The sequence below is a fragment of the Panthera onca genome, chromosome A1 (genome assembly GCF_046562875.1).
Source record: "Panthera onca isolate mPanOnc1 chromosome A1, mPanOnc1 haplotype 2, whole genome shotgun sequence".
In the NCBI taxonomy this organism is placed as follows: domain Eukaryota; kingdom Metazoa; phylum Chordata; class Mammalia; order Carnivora; family Felidae; genus Panthera; species Panthera onca.
The window spans coordinates 192,209,823-192,232,607 of record NC_138339.1 but is presented as its reverse complement, the minus strand read 5'-3'; the positions used below and the strand labels follow the sequence as shown (position 1 = coordinate 192,232,607).

Genomic DNA, 22,785 nt, shown 5'->3' with positions numbered 1-22,785 from the left:
TAGCCACGTAGCCTTAACAAGAAGACACACGATCGCTGCCATTTTTTCTTTATGTTAATGCAACGATTTAGAAAATTTGATTTTGATAGTATAGCCAAGGAAGCATTAGATTCCCTTAATTATAAAAACCAGGACCTTTTTGGGCATAGTTCAGAGAAATAATCATGAAATTAGAGTTATTATGTCTTTCTCCTGCAGAGGCTAATAAACAAAGATACAATGGAGATTCGGAATGCTGAAAGGTCAACTCTAAATGTCATTACAGATATAATGATTCACACAGTGATAGAATGGGCTAGGTAGTCTGTGACAGTGACGACACTAACCATCAAATCTCAAAACCATAAAGGACCTTAGTTAGAGCTAGTAAAACTCTCAGTTTTTATTAGTGATGTCTAGAAAGATCGCACGATTTGTGCACTCACATAGATGTTGTTATTTTGGAATCTATATGGTTTTTTCCACATCCTGCATCTTATCCAATTATACTACTCTGAGTCTGATTCTTTCTCTCTTTCTCTCTCTCTCTCTCTCTCTCTCTCTCTCTCACACACACATTATACTACCATGTATCTGAATCATACACAAAAACACATGCACACATACACTGTGTCTGATTCACACATCCACATTGTATCACTGTGTTGAGTTCATACACACATATACATTATACCATCCTGTGTTTGATTCACATGCAAACACAACACGCATATATACACATATGTACACCGCACTGTTTGATTCATATACACAACTTACTCGTATACGTATCAATCTATTTTGTATTACTGCATATATATACATACCCACACGCTATACCACCATGTATCTAATTCATATGCACATTCTTACATCCTAGTATATACACACATACACTAAAATATATAATAAATCACATTCATATTCAAACTATTCAGAGTGAGAAATTCAAATGTGAAAGACACTCGTGACTATTTCAAAGTTATTAATATTTCTATTATGTAGCAATTTATCTGGACTCTCATTTACCTCCATCACAGTGTCTAGGGACTACACAGGAAATGACACATATCTAGGTATTTATGATGACGTGGAAATCTGGTGACCCCTCTGGTATCCATTTGCATGAAAACTTCTGTTTCTTGGCTCAAAGGTGAGGATTTTAGAACTGTTTGTGTTGTACTGTGCTCCATATTATCGGGTAAGGGGGTGGATATGCACAGCCACCAGAGACTCAGAACGGTATTGTGTGTCCTTGCTTCAGCACAAATATCCACTTTCTGAGACCATAAAGCAGTGTAGGAGTGATGTGGAGAAAGTGCCTGAGGCACATTGCTTAGGACCCTGGCTACAGAGTGTGACCTCAAGGGGCATTCCCTCTTCTGCTCAAGGGTTGACCACTCAGAGCACTCTGAATGATCCTTCTAAATATACAAAATTAGCGTTCTTACTGGAGTTAGAATTAGCAATGGAGAAGTTCTCTCAGAAGTTTTATGAAGTGAGCAAGAGACTGAAATTGAGAAGACGCTCCATGGTAACTAGCTGATGGAATGATTCATCAGTACACATTAAATGGCCCTGAATACCTATGGATAAGGTCTTCAAAAATGGTGTTCAAAGTACCTATGGTTTATTTTCTTCAAGCTGCATGTTTCCTGTTTAGGAATTATGCCTCATTTTTGAGAGTAGACTAGTAACCCAAATACAGATTGAAATGCAAGAGATTCTTCCTGGTAACTAACTGATGGAAAGATTCATCAGTACACAGAAGGCGGCCCTGAGGACCCGCCCCTCAGAGGAGATTTTAAAAGGGGCTGGAAGTCCTGCAAGATCCAGGCAGGCGCATTGTGGGTGATGTGGCCTCTGCACATCCACAGTCTAGTAAGGCCTGTGGACCCAGAGAAAATACTTAGCAGAGGAGACTATGAAGGGGAAATGGAGAGGCCTTTGGGAGGGTTTCAGACCATACTATGTTATTCTAATAAAGTCTACTGAAGCAGATGGTGAATATTTTGAACACTTGCTTTCTTAAGCTACATGCTCTAATAGTCTAGTATGCTTTCTCCATCCATAAATAATTTCCCTTCATTATGAAATCTAGCCATTACCAACTCATATACATATTATAAAGAAAGAGCCGGTAGAGTCAAACTATGAGATACTCCTTTTATAATCATTTTAGATAATAGTCTCGCAGTTTTAGTTAACATAGTGGGGGGAAAAAAACCACCAAGAAAATGGTAATGCAATCTGAATATATACCTCTGGGTCTCAGGCAGGAGAGTTTGACCTATCACTGAAAACATCAAAAACAGCTGCCCATTGGGAAAAAGTCCTGCCAAACCAGATAAAACCATCACCCCAGTCTTGGAAGACAGCTGTAACAGGTTGCTAGTTAACCCTTACAAATGGGACATTATTGCAAAAAAAAAAAAAAAGGAAACACGCAGATTTAAGAAAATAAACCATAAGTACTTTGAAGACCATCTTAAAGCCCTAAGCCAGAGCCAGAGATAAACATCTGCTATGGACCAAAATGACCAAGCCATCGTGGAAGTTTAAAGCCCAGGGTCGGAGGGGACATAAATAGCCAACTGCTTTGCACAATCTGGGATGAGCCCTATCAAGGAATACAGGGAAACCCTCAAAAATTAGCAGGTCAAGGACAAACTGCTAATTAGGCTTGACAAGAAGGAATTTGTGAGTAACCTCTCAAAGTGCTCCAAAGCAAATAAAAAATGTTGCTCAAAAAGATAACACCTTTGGAAACAAAGTAAGATTTTCTGTGAAGCATATATTTTAGATGAGAGAGAAAAAGAGAGAGACTGAGTAACTGTTTCTGTGGTCTTTATTAGGAGAAGTATTAATACTGAAAATATCAACGTATATTTCGAAACAGGTTGCAGGAACTAAATCAAACAGTAATTAACTTAAGGGACAGTCTAAACCTAACTATTAAACTAGATGTAACAAAAATCTGATCGGCATGATCACAGAATTAAAAACTCAAGGTGGAATTTGTAAACCATTGGCTCAAATATAAAATTTTAATTGCAACCAGCCACTCCACAGAAGGATGTTAACAGGGTGCCCAGCCACAGAGCTGTCAAAACGAAGACCTTCCAAATACTGAAGAAAACAACGTATTGAGGGACAAAAAACAAACAGGAATTAATGATAGAACATGGTCGAGCGCTCTCTCTACTTGAGAGCAATCAACAGACTGGAAGAAACCAAGGACCAGTTCTAAAAATCACATTTTGCAGCGGTTAAAGCGGTAGACCAATGACCAAGAGACAGACGCAGAAGCAGGACTCCAAGCAGACGGGTGCTCAAAGGGGTCTCATCTAACATTTTTATAAATGATGTGGATGAGAAAATGCACAGGAAAGCAGGCAAGTTTGCATTAAACTTTTCTAGTCACAAAAATGCCAACAGACATAAGCATCTTTTTAGCATCACTCTGACAAACGTGGTAGAATGTTTTTAACCAACTTCCACTCAACTGTTCAGATGAACCAACGATCTCCATTCCCGTTGTAAGTCACACTGACTGACGCCCCAGGAGCAGTCCGACCAGCGGGCTCCTTCTTGAGCAGGCTGAGAACCTCTCCCGCAATCAGTTGAACCGCACTTCTAGTAAGAATAGCACGGATCCTAAACCTGCGTACGCAGTCACACCTTATGTGATTTTCTTAAGTGACGCGTTACTTAAATAAATGAAATAGGAGGATGAAAAGATGCCTGTGGGTTTCTATAAAAAGCAACTTGAATGCCTGGAAAACTTCCAAAGATTAGTTCATAAAAGATACAATTTTTTAAAAACTGGCACTGAATAAGGTACGGGCCTCATAATTGTACAACAATGGGAAAAATTAATCATAATTAACTGCAAGAGCGTGCCCAAGTTTTTACTTCAAAGTCAGAAAAAATAGACAATCCACTATGGGTTTGGTTTTGGTAAGAAACATCTGTGGATCCACACTGGGAGAAAAAGTCGAGGCCTTGTATCAAAGGTTGTCAGAAAGTATATATTTGCAAGTTTATGTCTGAATAAAATATTTGATATGTGTATATCACTTTTATGCTCCTCTACTCTTACAACTTTTTTGACTAACTGACCAACTATTGATTTTTATTTCTTTCATTTATTTCTTTCCACTGTATTTATTAGTATGCCTACTATGTGCCAAGCACTATAACAGGGGCTGTGAATACAAAGAAAAAGGTTTTGGCCCTCCAAAAAGCCAAAATTTAATGGGGTAGAAGGAATGCTAACAAATAATAACAATCCATTATACTAAGCATCATAAGTAAATGTTAAGTGTCAAAAAAAAAAAAAATCTAACGTAGTCTAGAGAGCAATGGAGTTCAATGGATCAGACAGACTTTAGATGAGGCCAGGAGAGAGAGTACAAGTGATATGTATTAGGTGGGAAGACACATTCTGACAGAGCGCATGTGCAAAAGCAGGGCAGTGCTAAAAAGTGCTGGGGGTCCCCTAACACCAAAGTTCCCAAATTGTGAAGAGGCTGGAAAGGTAGGGCAGGAGCTGACCTGTGAGGTACGAAGTTATCTAAGTTTCAGACATAAATGACAGGGAATCATTATATTTTAAACAAAAGAATGACAGAGTCATACTTGTATTTCAGCCCAGCATCTTTTCTAAGCAGTTTAGAAAACGAATGGAAGTAAAGATACCAGTTATGAGACTATGAAAATAATCTATTAAAAAAAATAAAATCACAGCAGAACAATACTAAGGAGGTAAAATCAGATGATAGATAGAAGGGTGAGTGAAAACAAGTCAAAAATTGAGAATCTGGGGCGCTTGGGTGGCTCAGTCGTTAAGCGTCCGATTTCAGCTCAAGTCATGATCTCACAATACAGGCGTTCAAGCCCCACATCAGGCTCTGTGCTGACAGCTCAGAGCCTGGAGCCTGCTTCGGATTCTGTGCCTCCCTCTCTCTCTGCCTCTCCCCCACTTGTACTCCTCTCTCTCTCTCTAACAATAAATACACATTAAAAAAGAAGAATTAAAGGGGCACTTGGGTGGCTCAATTGGGTAAGTGCCAACTTTGGCCCAGGTCATGATCCCATGGTTGGTGAGTTTGAGCCCATCAGGCTCTGCTGACAGCTCAGAGCCTGGAGCCTGCATCAGATTCTGTGTCTCCCCTTCTCTCTCTGACCCTTCCCTTGCTCATGCTCTATCTCTCTCTCAAAAATAAACAAACATTTAAAAACATTTTTTTTAATAAAAAAAAAATTGAGAATCAAGGGTTGGGAATTTAGCAGCTGACAGTGAAAAATGTATTAACAAAAATAGGAAATGAAAGCTTTCTGAAGAAACATAAAGAGCACAGTTGTGAATATGATGATTTTGAAATGCTATTATATATCCAGATGGAGATAGTTAATAGGGTGTTGGCCTTCCAGGTCTAGTAATCCAGAGGTGAAGGTGTCTTTCTAGGACTCATGACCATACGGATAAAATTCGAAGATGCAGAAACAAATGGGCACACTAAGAAAGGAGAGAGAAAGATGACACACTTCCAAATACCAACTTTGGGGCCAAAAAGAGAAGGAGTAACCAATACAGGAGACTAACAAGTAACCAAAAGGAACAAGCAGGAACGTGGAAATAATACGGAAAGGGAAGTTAAAGAAGTAACCAACCATGTCAAAAACAAAAGCAAGGTCAAATAAGATCACCAATGAAACTATTGTACTTAGCAGTTAAGAGATTACTAGCAAAAGAAGCCTGAGCTTAGTCAATGGAGATGAAAACAGACATGGGAGACATGGTGATGGCAGTGACCTCAGAAAAGCCAGGAAGTAACCAGATTCTGAGAGCACTGATGTCAGGGCACCCCTAACCCAGAGAAACTTACCTGCCTGCAAGCAGGAGGGAAGGAGGTGCATAGCACTAGATAGTGACAGAGCTACAAACTGGTCAAATGAGAAGCTGAGATGTTCTTGACCTACAGACACCTATTGTTTCCAGGACACAGACATTAATCGGGTGACAGTGAGAATGGCATTGTTTGGTAGAAGGAATGAGAAAGGCAGTGAAGTTTCAAAACTCTCCCTGTGGGCAATACAGGGGACCTCCTGAGACTCTGGGAGTGGGTCTGGAACATTTCCCTCATGGAAAAACACAAGGTCATTTCATGATGGAAAAATTATCAGTGTACATGTTTATAGAATCATGGGTGGCAAGTTATTAATAAACTTAGCACCCAAAAGTCACTATGAACAACTCAAAAAAGATATTTTTCTAATACACTCTTGAAACACATAAAATGTTAATAAAACAGGGGTGCCTGGGTGGCTCAGTCGGTTAAGTGTCTGACTTCAGCTCAGGTCATGATCTCACAGTTCATGAGTTCGAGCCCTACGTTGGACTCTGTGCTGACAGTTTGGAGCCCAGAGCCTGCTTCGGATTCTGGGTCTCCCTCTCTCTACCCTCCCCCCCCCCCCTCAAATATGAACATTTAAAAAAATTAAAAAATATATTAATAAAACATAAACACTATCCAAATAGAGCTGAAACTAAAACATACAGCATTACACCTTTACAGAGTTGTGATGCTCTGCATAGTATTAACCACCAGACCTTACTAAATAATGCATGTTTTTTTTTATTTTTTTAATTTTTTTTTTTAATGTTTATTTATTTTTTGGACAGAGAGAGACAGAGCATGAACTGGGGAGGGACAGAGAGAGAGGGAGACACACGACACCTACGTAACAATTTAATGATTATGACAATGTGGGAGAGCTATATGAAAATGATATAGTGTTTTGGTCTAGAAACATAAGCCAAATAATCTATAGGATCCTAATTTCCAGGGACTTTATAATACAATTTATACCATTTAATGCTGGCAGAGATACACTCGGGTATATTTCATTAAAACCAGAAAGAAAAAGAAATAACACATACAAAAGGAAAAATCACTACTTTACATGGCAGGTAGCAAACCTACATAAAATTAATCTGTGCGAGAATTATTTTTAATGGGTGGTGAACTAAAATGACTCAACAGAAACAAGTGGTAGTTTAAGACATCAAGATGTCAGTGGGCTATGTTAAAAGGGCAACCACGTCATGGCGTCATCAGAGACAAGACTCTCCCTGACTGGCCAGGACTCTGACCCTGTATAATGATTTTAAATTGGTGCTGATGGAAAACTATGAGCAACTCTTCACGTATAAACAAAAGAATGTAAAATACAATGTCAATCTAATAAATAGCACCTCCCAAATTTTCCTTCCCCTTAGAACTGAACAATCTACCACAAAAACTTACACTACATTATGGAAATGCAGAAATAGTGTTCAGCCTTCTCAACTCAACCTGAGTTCTCTCTCTATAAAGGAAATTTTATCTGAAAATACAAATTTACCTGGAAATAAGAGGAAAGCAGATCCATGCCACCTAACTTCTCACCAAGTTACATTCCATCTTTACTATTACTTAAGTGTTTGCATATTATCATGCCTTTCTTTTATACCTATTAGCACTTAACAGAGTCTGGTATATGGCAGATGTTCATTGAAAACACAACGTAGGGTGTGGCAGTGGGAGAAATGGGTAAAAGTGGTCAAAAGATACAAATTTCCAATTATAAAACAAACATGTCCTGCGGATGTAACGTACAGCCAGTGAATATAGTTTAAAATACTGTATTGGGGCGCCTGGGTGGCTCAGTCGGTTAAGCGTCCGACTTCGGCTCAGGTAATGATCTCACAGTCCGTGAGTTCGAGCCCCACGTCGCGCTCTGTGCTAACGGCTCAGAGCCTGGAGCCTGTTTCAGATTCTGTGTCTCCCTTTCTCTCTGCCCCTCCCCTGCTCATGCTCTGTCTCTCTCTGTCTCAAAAATAAATAAACATTAAAAAAAAAATTTTTTTTTAAATAAAAAAAAAAAAATACTGTATTGTAGGGGCACCTGGATGGCTCAGTTGGTCGAACATCCAACTCGTGGTTTCAGCTCAGGTCATGATCTCACAACTTGTGAGCTCAAGCCCCCCATCAAGCTCTGCACTGGCAGCATGGAGCCTACCTGGGATTCTCTCTCCCCCCTTCCCCTGCTCATGCTCTTGCTCTCTTTTTCAGAAAGAAAGAAAGAAAGAAAGAAAGAAAGAAAGAAAGAAAGAAAGAAAAAAAAAAGAAAGGTAGATACCGTATTGTATATTCAAAAGTTGCTAAGAGAGTCTATCTTCCGAGTTCTTATTACAAGAAAAACAAATGTGTTAACTGTACGTGGCGATGGATGTTAACTATACTTATTGTGATGATCGTTTCACAATATATACTAACACTGAATCATTACGTCGTACACCTGAAATTAACATGTTATGTCAATTATATGTCAATATTTTCAAAGAAAATTAATGAAAACATTATGATAAAAAATAAAAGCATGATCACTTTGATAAAAATGCATGAATTCTTGCCAACTCCTGATCTTTACCATTTCCAAGATACTCATAGAATACACATTTATATAAAAGATTACTCTCCTTGGGGCGCCTGGGTGGCGCAGTCAGTTAAGCGTCCGACTTCAGCCAGGTCACGATCTCGCGGTCCGTGAGTTCGAGCCCCGCGTCAGGCTCTGGGCTGATGGCTCGGAGCCTGGAGCCTGTTTCCGATTCTGTGTCTCCCTCTCTCTCTGCCCCTCCCCCGTTCATGCTCTGTCTCTCTCTGTCCCAAAAATAAATAAAAAACGTTGAAAAAAAATTAAAAAAAAAAAAAAAAAGATTACTCTCCTTAACTATATACAAGAAACTAAACAACATAATATGTAAGAGTAGCCTATCAATGCTATAGTGCAAGCTACAACTTTTGAAACTTTCTTGCTCTTAAACTAACTAGCATGTGTGTTATCACACTCCTATGCCATTACTAAGGATTATCTAAGAGTAACTGATATAACTGGATTTAACTGTATTTTTTTCTCTCTCTTTTTTTCCTTTGCTTAGGGATTCTGACCATATGATTTTAAAACACAAGATTTTTTTAAAGGAGTCAAATACCATGGATTGGGGGTAGAGGTGAATCACATGCAGTAATGTTGACCTTTGCAATTCCATAAACCTTTCTAAGACTTTTCTGAGGCATAGGAAGTTCCAAATCCTGCTCAACATTGCTTAAGGAAATGCTTTGTTCAGGCTGTTTTCAGAGAAAACAGTCAATAACCATGCATGTGCCTTTGAATTCAGCTGCACCAGCTGCTAACTTAATGACACTGAAATTAGGAAGCTTTGTTCTAAAGGTGGCCACAGAGGCTCCTTTGGTATACTTATAGTTCTCAAACAAACCAAATCCTTGAAAAGGCACACACAAATACACACATGTCCAGAGACTGTGTTATTTGCAAAATGAAATAAACAAGTCAAACAGCCCAAATAAAAAGTGCAAGAATTCAGGAGGGAATGCAGTGTGAAGGAAAAACCTCAATGCCTAAGCTTTCATTACTTCGCTTTAAAGGCAGAATGTATTTCTTAAAATATTTTCCTAAGAACACGGGGCATGCTATGACTCTAGTCAACATTTATTCAGTACTTCATGTATATTTTAATAATGCCAAGAGTGGCACCAAAGGCTCAACAAGAAGTAATGTGTTGTTAAATTTTGCAATCTTTCTCCCCACCCCCCATTTTACATTTCCATTAGCAGCAGCACAAGACTCATCACCCAGCACCACATACCTGTTTAATCGTATTCAGAAGGTATTTTCTACATGCTGAGAGGCTGCAGAAAGCTACAAATAAGTAAAAACAAAATCAATGATTAAAAACTAAAACAAAATACTGTGTCTTCTGCTACTGTTTTCTCATTCTTAAATATGGGGGTGGGGGGTGCATGAGTGCAGGTGCACTCGCGAGGATACTTTGCTACCTGTAAGTATTCTTTTTCTGGGGTAAGTCAACTCTGAAATATCCAAGCGTAGGAGAGATAATCAACCCAGTGAGAATTTATAAACTGGTAGAGGATCACACCATGTCCCCCTTCTACCTTGCTCCCAGAAAATAAAACGTGCCATGGGGATGAAGAGAACACAGGGTTCTAAGACCTGGTAGTCAGGCTGTACAAGTCCTCAGGACAGCCTCCACTGACTTACAACCCACAAGTCACAGCATCTGGTCTTTATCACCTGACTTGACTCTGAGATTACCCAAAACTCAGTTGTTGGTAGGTGAGTCTGTGAGTCTCCATGCGAGTCTGGGATACATGGAGATAGAGGACCTGAATTACACGTCCTAACCAACTTTATCCTGATGGTTTAAGCCTGGCTAGATTTGGGATGTCCTTGAATGTAACAGGGAAGCAGACAAACAAATGAGGAAGTGACAGACAATGCTTGGAATGTTCCTGGAATATCAAAAAAATCATAATTTCTACACAGGATTTGAGGCACAGCACAGCAGTATGCCAAGAGGGCTCAGGTGTGAATCTATTCAATTCAACAAATATTTATGACGCATCTTTTGCCAACTCAAATGTAAGAAGGATTCCAAATTGTGTTTATGTCCTCGGGATATAAAACAGTGCTGGAACAGACAGCAGGCACTTAATATCGAAGAAAGAAGGAAAGGAAGAAAAGGAAAGAAAGAAAAGGAAGGCAGGCAAGTAAGGAACTTGGGCAGAGTAGGCATTTGCTGGAACTGAGAACACAAAGATGAACAAAGTGGCAAATGAACTTCAGAGGTGCTAGCTGGAGACTCAGTCAGGGCCTCCCCCCATTTTCTAATCCAGCTTTGAGTTAATCAACTTTTTCTTGAGATATGAGACAGATAAATGAAAAGTAAACGAGTTTAGAAAAATTAAGCTTCAGGCTCCTGCTGCAAACGTTTTGAAAACAAGAATCTAAAACAAGTTTTTAATCCTGGCCACACATGAGAATTATGTAGGAAACTTAAATATGCCAGCTATTGGCACCTGGGTCCCGTGTGGGATTAAATTACCAATTAAATTACAATCGTCAAGGAGGAGGTAAAGGTATTACTATTTTTAAATACTCATGTGATTCTAATCTGCAACAAATAATGAGAACCACTGTTCCGTAAATAATGATAAAGTCTTCTGCCCAGGGTCTACTATGAACTTGACAAGCTAAAACAAAAATGCAACCTATATTTAAGAACCATGTGTATGTTTATAGCTTGTACAGTAATATATGAAACTCATTTGTTTAAGCAAACATGACCAAAAACAGGAATGGAGAAACACTAGACACTGATACAACCAAAAATTTCAAAAAAACTTTAGATACCCAGCTCAGCACACCGACATAAAATGTCTCTAAATAGCTGAGAAATAATTACAATATAATTAAAAGTTTTCAAACACATGATTCTGACATTAATTTGAAGATTACTTATTTTGTTACAATTACCTATACTTTTTAAAAGCAGTTCTATTCATAACAGGCCCAAATTGAAAAGAACCAGGATATACCTGAATACCTCCACTTTTAAAAGTAGGTTTTATGTTCTAAAACTGATGGTGGTACACTGAACAATTCTGTGACTGTCCCAAAAACTACTGAATTGTACACTTTAGATAGGTTGAATCAGCATGCCAACTATGTCAATAAAGTTGTTCTACATATAAAAGAAATTTTTTAAGTGGACTTATCTTCTCAATTAGAAATGAGTTTTTTCATAATTGTACATGGGCTGTGGCTGTTTTATTAGTATAAATCCATTTTTAATGTTAAATTTCATTTTCTTTTTCATATTCTCCTAAAATCAAGGGTGCAAGCCATACTGAAAGAATTTTGGCTTCAACAGCTTTTAAAACTCACAGCCTCGGGCGCCTGGGTGGCTCAGTCGGTTAAGCATGTGACTTTGGCTCTCAGGTCATGATCTCATAGTTTGTGAGTTCGAGCCCCGTGTCAGGCTCTGTGCTGACCGCCCAGACCCTGGAGCCTGCTTCGGTTTCTGTATCTCCCTCTCTCTCTGCTCCTCCCATGCTCGTGTTCTCGCTCTCTCTCTCAAAAATAAACATTAAACATTTTTTTTAAAAAATCACAGCCTGGAGCAAAAATGTGACATTATAAAAAGTCACATTAAATTACTGCAATTAATGATGTCATAACTGGGGAGCAGGGGATAAGATGTGATTAAGTGGAACACCTGCGTGGCTTGGCCTGTTAAGCATCCAACTCTTGATTTTGGCTCAGGTCATTATCTCATGGTTCGTGAGTTCAAGCCCCACATTGAGCTCTGCACTGACTGTGCAAAACCTGCATGGGATTCTCTCTTTCTCTCTCTCTATGCCCCTCCTGCGGTGCGTCTCTCTCTCTCTCTCCCTCTCTCTCTCTCTCTCTCTCTCTCTCTCTCTCTCTCTCCCCCTCTGTCCCTCCCTCCCTCAAAATAAATAAACTCAAAAAAAAAAAAATGTGATTATCAGTGAATCACTAAGTGTGATGTGATGGAAATGAATTGGGCCTAAATGTCTTAAGCCTCCAAGGTCTAGATATGACCCCACCATTTGTGAAGTGAGTATTCTTAGACAAACTATAAAATTGCTATAAAAACTGTAAGTCAGAAATTCATTATAATAGTAAGCTGAAGCAATGTTTAAGAAACCATTTGAAAACTGTTTGGTGTTTAAAAAAATAGTGTTGAAATTATTTTGGCTTTGTTGCAAAAAGAGAGATCACCAAGTTCAGAGAGTCTATGACGTGTTCCAAGAACCTCTAAAATTTTGTTCTCCACCCACTTTTCCCTGTAGCGTCTCTTAAACTGCTTAAATTTTTCCCATCTCCATATTTTCTCATCTATAAAGGAGAGACATATTTGCCTCTTTAGAAGTTACTGAACTAGGGGCACCTGGGGGGCTCAGTCAGTTAAGCATCCGACTTCGGCTCAGGTCATGATCTCACGGTCCGTGAGTTCAAGCCCCGCGTCGGGCTCTGCGCGGACAGCTCAGAGCCTGGAGCCTGTTTCAGATTCTGTGTCTCCCTCTCTCTCTGCCCCTCCCCTGTTCATGCTCTGTCTCTCTGTCTCAAAAATAAATAAACATTAAAAAAAATTAAAAAAAAAAAAAGAAGTTACTGAACTATAAATTAAGTCCTCTACTTTATTCCGGAAAATAAGTGCAGCCAATGAAATGACTGGTGCCTGGAGTCCTTTTGCCCCTTTCGGACCTAGGAAGATACAGAGGGTTTTTAGGATACTGTAATTATGTACGGCAAGCAGATTTTGTATGTTAGTTTGTTTTGTGGGTTTTTAACAAGAGTCCCAGCCAGCCAGGGGAAAGGGAAAGAACTAGAAGAAACATTATTAAGCAGCTTTGAAGTTCTGATAACTAAAAGGGCACATGACACAGAGGGTCTTATCAGGAAGGGTCCCTATTCACATGAGAGGAGCAAATCCAAATTTCCATGCATAGAATTGCAACTTTTTTACGGTAATTAGTCCTTCTCTTTCAGAAATCCCATCCCAGTGAAGCTCTGCAAATGAATCAATTCTGTTTCCAAAAAAAAGTTACACTCTTCTCCAAAACAAGTAACTGTTGCCCCCAAAAGATAACCATGTTCTTACAAAAAAAAAAAAAAAAGCTTTCCATTTAGAAGGGGAAGACACAAGCAAATGGAAATGTTTCTACAAACTTTGTCAAGCATTACTTAAAACTGTTACAAGGCATGATTACAAATGACGGTGAATTTAATACTACTATTTAATTGAATCTTCAATTCGTTGGTAAGGATTAATTATTTCTTATATTACATTTCCTTCATTGTGTGATGATATGGAAATATATATACCCATACATGTGTGAGCTGCTCAGCTATAATTAATGATGCACTTTTATTCTCTATTATTGTGTGGAAAACATTCTGACACAAAATAAATGAAGCATAATCATTCAGTGTAATGATTCGAATGTACTGATTAATGAAATGAAATAGCTTCTCTGTTCTTTAGTTAAATTAAAACATTTACACACTGGGAATCGTAAGGGCATCCCTAAATGAATGTTTTCTAGGTGACCATTTTCCCTTATAGAAATCACCTGCCCAGCCATCACTGACTAGAAGTTCCCAGCAGTTGTAATATGTACCACTATCTTATATGCAAGAAACAAAAACTGTGTCAATTAAACTATTACACAATATTAAGCTGTCTTCAGAGATGTTAAAAAGTGTGTGAGGAGGAAACAGGAGAGAATGTGACCTATATGCTTAAAAATCACTAGATGGAAAAAAAAAAAAATTGAAAGAAGAATCATCTGGGGCCCCTGTGTGGCTTAGTCAGTTAAGCATCTGACTCTTGATTTTGATTCAGGTCACGATATCCTAGTTTGTGAGTTCAAGTCCTGCATCAGGCTACGTGCTGACAGCGCGGAACCTTCTAGGAATTCATTCTCTCCCTCTCCCTCTCTCTCTTTCTCTCTCTCAAAATAAATAAACTTAAAAAAAAATCAAGAATCATCTGAATAGATAAATAGGTTGACTGATTTCCTTAGCCCCCATACAAACCTACTTAGATTTTCTGGAGACTGGGCTAAGGTACTAAAGCAGAGGACCCTTGAACAACCCAGGGGTTAGGGGAGCCAACTCCCCGTGCAATTGAAAATCCAAGTATATCTTCCGACTACGCAAAAACTTTACTACTAATGCCCTACTACTGACTGGAAGCCTTACCAATAACATATTTTAGATAGTCAATGAACACATACTTTGTATGTTATGTATATTATATAGTTTGTTCTTACAACAGAGTAACCTACAGAAAAATAAATGTTAAATCATTTCAGAACTGCACTGTATTTATCAAAAAAAACTCCATGCAGAAGTTGATCTGTGCAGTTCAAACCAATGTTGTTCAAGGGTCAACAGTATTGGGGTGCCTTGGTGGCTCAGTCGGTTAAGTGTCCGATCTCACAGTTTGTGAGTTTGAACCCCCCATCAGTCTCGATGCTGTCAGCACAGAGCCCACTTCACATCCTCTTACCCCCCCCACCCTTCCCTACTCTCTCACACACACTCACGTGAGCATGTGCTCTCTCTCTCTCTCTCTCTCTCTCAAAAATAAACATTAAAAAAAAGAGAGTCAACTGTATTTGTAAAAAGTTCCCCAGGTGAGAAATCTAGAACCAGCTGGCAGAGCTCTATCAATTATACCAGTTCTCTAATTATAAGCAACTCAAACACAATGGCAGCCATGATTAATACCACACTTTGTTTTTAACAACTGTTTGTATGTATACATAAAATACTGCCTATAGTGGGAATTGGCCAGCTTGAAGATATCACTAAAAGTGTGTAGATTTTAACACTGATATTGACGAGGGCAGAGACAAAGGAAGCCCCTTAAAGTCTCTACGTAGTATTCCCTCTTCCCAGCACGGAACCCAGTCCAATGGGTGGAGCCCAGCTCCAGTGACAGCAGTATTTGTGTTACATTTTTGGTTTAGGAAGAGCTCAATGGCTTCTGTTAGGTCTACAGGTGTCCAGAGGGCCTCTGGTACCCAACTACCAACCTGGGTCACTCCTGGTCCAGGCAGCTCCAGAAAACTAGCAAAGCAATAAAGCAGTAGTACTGTTAAAGAGGCAGACAGAAGTCTTACAACCCAGCACCGCCACTTAACTGCTAGGTGATCTTGAGAATGATACTGAACCTCGATTATCACATGGAGGACTAACACGGATAATAATCAGATCTGTCACGAAGATGCACTGAGATAATACCTATAAAACACCTAGTGCAATAAATGGTACAAAGTAGGTGTCCGGTACTTAGAAAATGACGTTATCCCTATTGTTGCCTCTTCCATCTATCTCCTTTTTTATTAAAAAATTACTTTGAGCACTACAGATCTCAGTACTAATCATTCTCTCTATTAATATGCATTGATGTTTGTCTCTACTTCTAATTTACAACCTTAAAGACTATGTTTAGTGTTACGTTGTTTCTCTGTTCCTAGGAGCTCAAAACATGGTATTAGGCAACCAACAGATATTTTATCAATTCAACCATTCACTCAACAGATAATAATTACAGATTTGTCACACGCAAGACAACATCCTAGGCATGGGGAATACATTGATCTCTACCCCTGAGTTTACAATCCATGCTCAGTAAGATCTAGTCCATTTTAACGAATTATTCATTGGAACAGCAGAAACGCACATATATGTATCACTACATACAGGCATAAAAAGACTCCTCCCATAGATTTACAATAACCTGTTCCCCTACTCCACTCTTATCAGAAAATAAGTCACCTTAGTTGATTATTAAAACTACCAATTTTAACTGTATAGACCATAGTCTCATGTTCAAACACCTCAAGTAATGGAGTCTAAAAGTGAAAAATGTCTATACATGCCTCATAACTTGTAAGAGAGCTGATCACAAACTCTACCTAATTAGTGTACTACAAAGTCATCGATTCAAGGACAAAAGAAATTCACAAAAATATCTTTCTATGTGATGCTATAAAATATTTCAACATATTCACAGATTGAACTTTCTCTGTAATTCCAAAATCTCATTTTCTCATGCAAAATTTCTTCCAGTTAGGAAAAAAGCCTAAGTGAGATAAAAAAAAAAAAAAAAAAAAAAACCTATCTTGAGGAAATTGTATGGTATTGTAAGGAGCTAAGAAAAAGATTGTACGGTATTGAAAACTAAAAAGCCTGTCAATAAAGAAAAAGCACCATTTTCTCCATTTGTTCAGCACCATACTTTGTTCCCCTCCAGTCCTACCTCATGTCCTGTAACCCCCAGATTCCACACTATGGGCTTAGACTCCTCCCACTTGCTGCAAGAATGACCCAAGACAAGATGTTTTTAAGTGAGGATGAACATGCACATATTTTTGTACAAGATGAGTATCTAGTTTGCTATTTCTGGCAAAGGACAGGGAATGTCCAAGGTTGTCAGTACAGCTTTTATCTCCTGTGATTTAACTGGACCTTTAGCAAGCACAAAATATAACTTCAAAAGAAAGGTTTTTTTCCCATGATAAAACAAAGCAAGCCAGGGAACATTTTCCAAGGTGGGGGGCACTGACAGTCCTTCAAACCAAGAAGTAAGTTGATAAAAAATTTTTAAGAGGGGAAAATTAGAAATGAAAGAAGTATTACTTTTGCAATAAGTAAAGCAAAATAAGGCAAGTATAGACCAAGTAAAGAAAAAAGTTTCGACAAAGGCAATATAGTGTACAACTAAAACATGAGGAACAGTGACTTTCAGACAAGAAGTTTAACTTCAGGTATATGACCACTGAAATGAGTGGGTAATAGATGAAATTACACAGTGGACTCAAATATCTTGGTTTTAGAAAAATTTTTAAGTGTTATTTATTTATTTTGAGAAAAAGAGAGAGAGCACAAGCAGGAGAAGGGCAGAGTGAGAGGGAGAGAGAGAGAATTCCAAGCAGGCTCTGCAATGCCTACACAGAGCCAGACATGGGGATCGAACCCACGAACCAGGAGATCATGACCTGAGCTGAAACCAACAGTCAGATGCTCAACGACTGAGCCACCCAGGCACCCCTCTAATATCCTGGTTTTACAACAGTGTGCCCCAGAGAACAGGCATCATTTCTAAAGCAATTATTAGTTAGCTCATAAAGAGTAACAGTAATGTAGACAATCCAACTGATTTCATTCCAACAAACATTCTTTAATACATTTGTTATGTACAAAACTCTGTAAGTACTCTAGGATACAGACATAAACCCAAGTCCAAAATGTGTTTTAATAAACTCAGACCATACTTTATTTTCAGAGGTTTGTGCAGTTAATGTTGATATGAGTATTAGGTTCAGACATATGAACTTGACATGTCTGTACCTCAAAAACAATTGAATAATGGTAATTTCATATGGTTCAACTTAATACATAACGCCTATCATTGACAGCCAACAAAATAACTATGAAATACAAGTCTAGACAAAGTGTCTCTATAAGTACAGAAATTAAGATTTAAAAAAAAACCCAAATTCATTCATTTGACTTTGCAAAGCAGGACAGCTTCTTTGAGCAGATGGCATATGAACGAGGAATCAGGTTTTGAGAGTTGGAATAGTTAGAAGAAGGAATATAGTGAGGAAGAAGTGGCAGATGGGAATTTTAGGCTGGGGACAAGCAAGAACATAAGTACAGGATCATAAAAGTGTAATAGAATAATTCAAATGGCAAAACCATCTACTTTAATGTCATTGAGCAAGTATGTGAGGTTCATTATTAAAACAGAATTTGGGGGCACCTGTGTGGTTCAGTCACTTAAGTGTCCGACTTCAGCTCAGGTCATGATCTCGCAGTCAGTGAGTTCAAGCCCCGTGTCCGGCCCTGTGCTGAAAGCTCAGAGCCTGGAACCCGCTTCAGATTCTGTGTTTCCCTCTCTCTTTGCCCCTCCCCTGCTCATGCTCTGTCTCTCTCACTCTCAAAAATGAATAAATGTTAAAAAAAAAACTTCAATTAAAAAAAAAAAAAACAGGGGCGTCTGGGTGGCTCAGTCGGTTGAGCGGCCGACTTCGGCTCAGGTCATGATCTCACGGTCCGTGAGTTCAAGCCCCGCGTCGGGCTCTGGGCTGACAGCTCGGAGCCTGGAGCCTGTTTCGGATTCTGTGTCTCCCTCTCTCTGACCCTCCCCCATTCATGCTCTGTCTCTCTCTGTCTCAAAAATAAATAAACGTTAAAAAAAAATTTTTAAAAAAACACCAGAATTTAAATTCAATTAACCTGGAGAAACTTATTTGTCTCACAATCAAAAAAAAAAAAAAAAAAACCGCAAACAAAATTCTAGGATGGGACACCTGCGTGGCTCAGTTGGTTAAGCCTCTGACTTCAGATCAGGTCATGATCTTAAGGTTCATGAGTTCAAGCACTCTCCACATCGGGCTCTGTGCTAACAGCTCAGAGCCTGAAGCCTGCTTTGGATTCTGTGTCTCCCTCTCTCTCTGCCCCTCCCCTGCTCACACTCTATTTCTCTATTTCTCTCTCTCTCTCTCTCTCTGTCTCTCAAAAATAAATAATTTTTTTTAATTCTAGAATAAATATAAAATTTTTTCTGAGAAATGATAAAAAGAAAATTAAATAAGAACATTAAATCAACCATTCCCTATAAAAGAGCTACAAACAGTCTCAGGTTCACAGACATTCAATATAAAATAATACACTAAAAGCTCCTCCTTCTGCTATAGACGGAGTGTATCAGATACTATTCTGTTCGGTAATGGGCAAGAGCTTTCCCCTTGACTAGTGTCCTTATGGATGCCTCTGCCTTTGCTCTAAACATTAGGGTTTCAGAAAGGCCCTACTGAATTTTAAAGGTCAAGTTCTTCCCACCATTCCATTTACAAATCACTGCAAGTAACCCATTATACATTTACTATGGAACTGGCAAAATTTAATAATCACTAGACCTTACTGAGTGCTTTGTGGGAACGGTGGCTTTTGCATGGTTATGAAGACGGTAATGAAGTCAAATCTACTGCTCCATTACACATATTATTTTTAGCCACAATAACAGTGTTCCGTTTAAGCTTTAGGACTGCATTTAAATAGATGGTTTAGGAAACAATAAAGCCTAAAAGAATACTGTAGGTGTATTCCAAATTTAGAGTGAGTAGGAAACATCAGGGGAATTTTATCTACTCCATCAAACAATAAAACACTCTGAGCCAGCAACACAAAGAAGCCAAGAAAACAGGGGATGGGAACTTTTTTTCTTATTAGAGAGTCAGCAAGCTAATAAAAATATTAATCAAAGGGCACATAAAAAATTTTTGTTTGGCAGGATTTTTTTTTTTTTTTTTTTTAAAGAGAAATGTCAGAAACTGTGCTAGTTACACTGCATAAATACTGGACCCAAGAGACGCACTACGTACCCGTTAAAGGAACAGGACAAGGGGAAGAATAGAGTTAAGGGACCAAGTGAAGAAGGAATGAGACACACACGCAGAGAAAAACAGAAAACACTGCAGAATACATAGAAAAACACCTATAATCAAACCCAAAAGAACACAGAATAGTGTTCTGTTTGATCTCTCACAACATTTTGGCTGACGATTAGATGTCTACTGTAGTTTCATGAATACGAGTAACTCGTTCTGCGAGTGTTCCGCAAGATGAGCAAACATTTCTAATAAATTTTAACTTGATAAACGAGCGAGGTGTTGCACTGAGGTCTTGCGTGAGTAGTTCGTGACGCCAAACGTCACATGATCACAACTGAACCAATGGTTCTTGAAATTCACTTTGATACGCAAGCGCTTTGGATTACAAGCATGTTTCTAAACGAATTATGCTTGCAAACCAAGGTTTTACTGAAAAAATGGGGATACCTTATATACACTGCCTCAAAGACCATACAAAATTATGTTAATGGTTGAATATAAACCCATAGTCCAGAGGTTCTTTCTCAGCTAGAGCCCATGACAACATTAGACCCTAATGCAAGAAGAATATAACTAGTACCTTTGGGAAAGTGAAATATTCCTATTAAAAGTGTTGGAAAGGGGCACCTGGGTGGCTTAGTCGGTTAAGTGTCTGACTTTGGCTCAGGTCATGATCTCACAGCTCTTGAGTTCGAGCCCCATGTCCAGCTCTGCACAGACAGCTTGGAGCCTGGAGCCTGCTTCAGATTCTGTGTATCCCTCTCTCTCTCTGTCCCTCCCCACTCATGCGCTCTCTCTCGCTCCCTCTCTCAAAAATAAACATTAAAAAAAAGTGTTGGGAAATATCAAAACATCATAAATTAATCATTGCTTGTATGCCTGGGCACGATACAAAGTTTGTTCACAAAAGTTCTAGGAGGTTAGCTTATTTTGTGAAATGTAGCCACAAATTTCAACAATCTTATCTCCAGTTAGAGTTTCAGGTTTAGAGAATTAGGTTGTGATTGTTTACAAGATGCTTCTACAATTCTGTGTCACTTTTTTTTCTTTTCTGAGAGTTGGGTGTGGTTTGGTTTTGGCTTTTAATTCATAGGTGATGGGAGATGAACAACAACACATTTTTAGCGCATGGTGTGAATTCAAACTCGATGGTAAGGAAGCCCACCAGGGTATGCAACTGTGTTTTGTCTAGATGTTCGCCATATGCTGTTTTACTTTCTGTGTTATTATTCGTAGGGACCATAACAACTCACAGTCCTGAGAGCCTCCAAAGTACTCACCCTTCTGGTTTCCCAGATACAAAAATGGCACAGGACCCTATCACTGATTTTTAGGTGGAGCAAGAAGGCAGTGGCAGAAAGGCACAATGAAGGGCTGGCTTTTCTTAAGGATCTGAGGCAGCAGGCGTGGCCACTGTTCCCAGCACTCTCTCTTATTACCCACGCCTGACTGCCTCTGCACAACAGACTGACATGGTCGAAGCTTTCGCCAAAGTCCACATTAGAACAGAGCAAGAGTCAGCTAACTTCTGTTGAGCGCCAGAAAGTAAGTATCTTCGGCTTTGTAAGGCAGAGTCCAAAGCAGTCACAGACGATACTTAAACAAACGTGGTGGCTGTGCACCCATAAAACTTTATTTATAAAAGCAGGCTGTGGGCCATCATTTGCCAACATCTGGCACTGACTTCTTAACTCTCAGAAGTGGTCTTTCTGGTAACAAGCTTATCCTCATTTTGAAGGGAGCACGAATCCTCGTAGCTATTGTATCATTTGGGTGCAACGGTATTGGTAACAACAAGCCTGAGTAGCAGCATTTCTTGAAGGCTTGTGATATCCCAGACACTGCACTAATTACATATAATTCCCCGAATCCTCACACCTCCTTGAGGTAGCTGTTACCATCATTCCTATTTTCAGCTACAAAGGTCAAAGTATAAATATCAAAGAGCCTTCAGTGGTGGAGGGACTAAATCCAAGATCTTTGACTTGGATCCTCAGCTGGCCCACAGGCTTCTAACTTTGGGATTCAGCACAATCAACAGGGGGCTTGTTTAAATGCCAATTCCTGGGCTCCACCTTCAAATGTTCTGATTTAGTCCCCTTGGATTAGGCCTAGGAATCTGCATTTTAACACATACTTCTGGTAAATCTGGTGCAAGTTGTCAGTGGAACACACACTGAAAAATACTACACCATCATATAGCATCCAAGCCAAAAGCCAAGTGTCTGTATGGAAACAGAGACTGTTGGTGCCTGCTAAAATCATAATCTGAGCAAACGATTACCCTCAATGGGGAAAAGTTGAAGTAGATTTTAAACTAATCTTACTTTCAGCCTGCTTTGTATTTTTACGCATTAAAAATTATGAAAGCTATATGGAGTTTTTAATACGGAGGTAAATATAAAAGAGGTTTAAATTTCAAAAGCCAATTTTTGTTAAAATGCCGAGCTAAATAAATCACTGATGTTTTAGGCATAGGGAGAGGCTGACTGATGATCAGCAGCATTTTTGTTTTAAAGATGTAAATCTAGAGATGTCAACTTCTCCTTGTATCTTCCAAAACTTAACTGCCTAGCACGTTTTTCTTACATGCCACTGGGGATGCTGGAGAAGAACTAGGATGTTGTTTGGCAATAACGTCACGTGGAGTTAGTTTCCGACAACACGATTTCTTGGACAAGGAGTAGGTCACAGCCCAAGATGGGAGTTCGGACATGAAGCAGGAGTCACATGAATTCGGCCATCGGAAGCACACGGGACCAGAAGCTTGGCAAGCAGCAAGCACACATGATGTGAATGTTGACGCAGGTCCGCTGCTGAAGTTGCGCAGGTCAGAGACAGAACAGCAACGTGGTTTAAAAAAAAAAAAAAAAGTCCTGGGAGGATGTTCTCACTTCTGAAAGTAGCTGAGGCCCCTGGGCCCTAGGAGAGCCTCAAC

The 22,785-nt window shown here is 39.1% G+C and overlaps 1 protein-coding gene across 6 annotated transcripts in view; it reads right to left on the bottom strand.

Annotated features, from left to right (window-relative positions):
- KLF12 (KLF transcription factor 12) overlaps positions 1–22,785 on the bottom strand; it is a 438,687-nt gene that overhangs the window by 368,608 nt on the left and 47,294 nt on the right. Inside the window, exon 1 of one of the 6 annotated variants that reach the window (XM_060636990.3) lies at positions 9,695–12,299. The exons of the other annotated variants lie outside the window; for them this stretch is intronic. The gene's annotated coding sequence lies outside the window, so the exon portion shown is untranslated. Of the gene's footprint in view, positions 1–9,694; positions 12,300–22,785 lie in introns of those variants that run through there. 6 annotated transcript variants of the gene reach the window in all.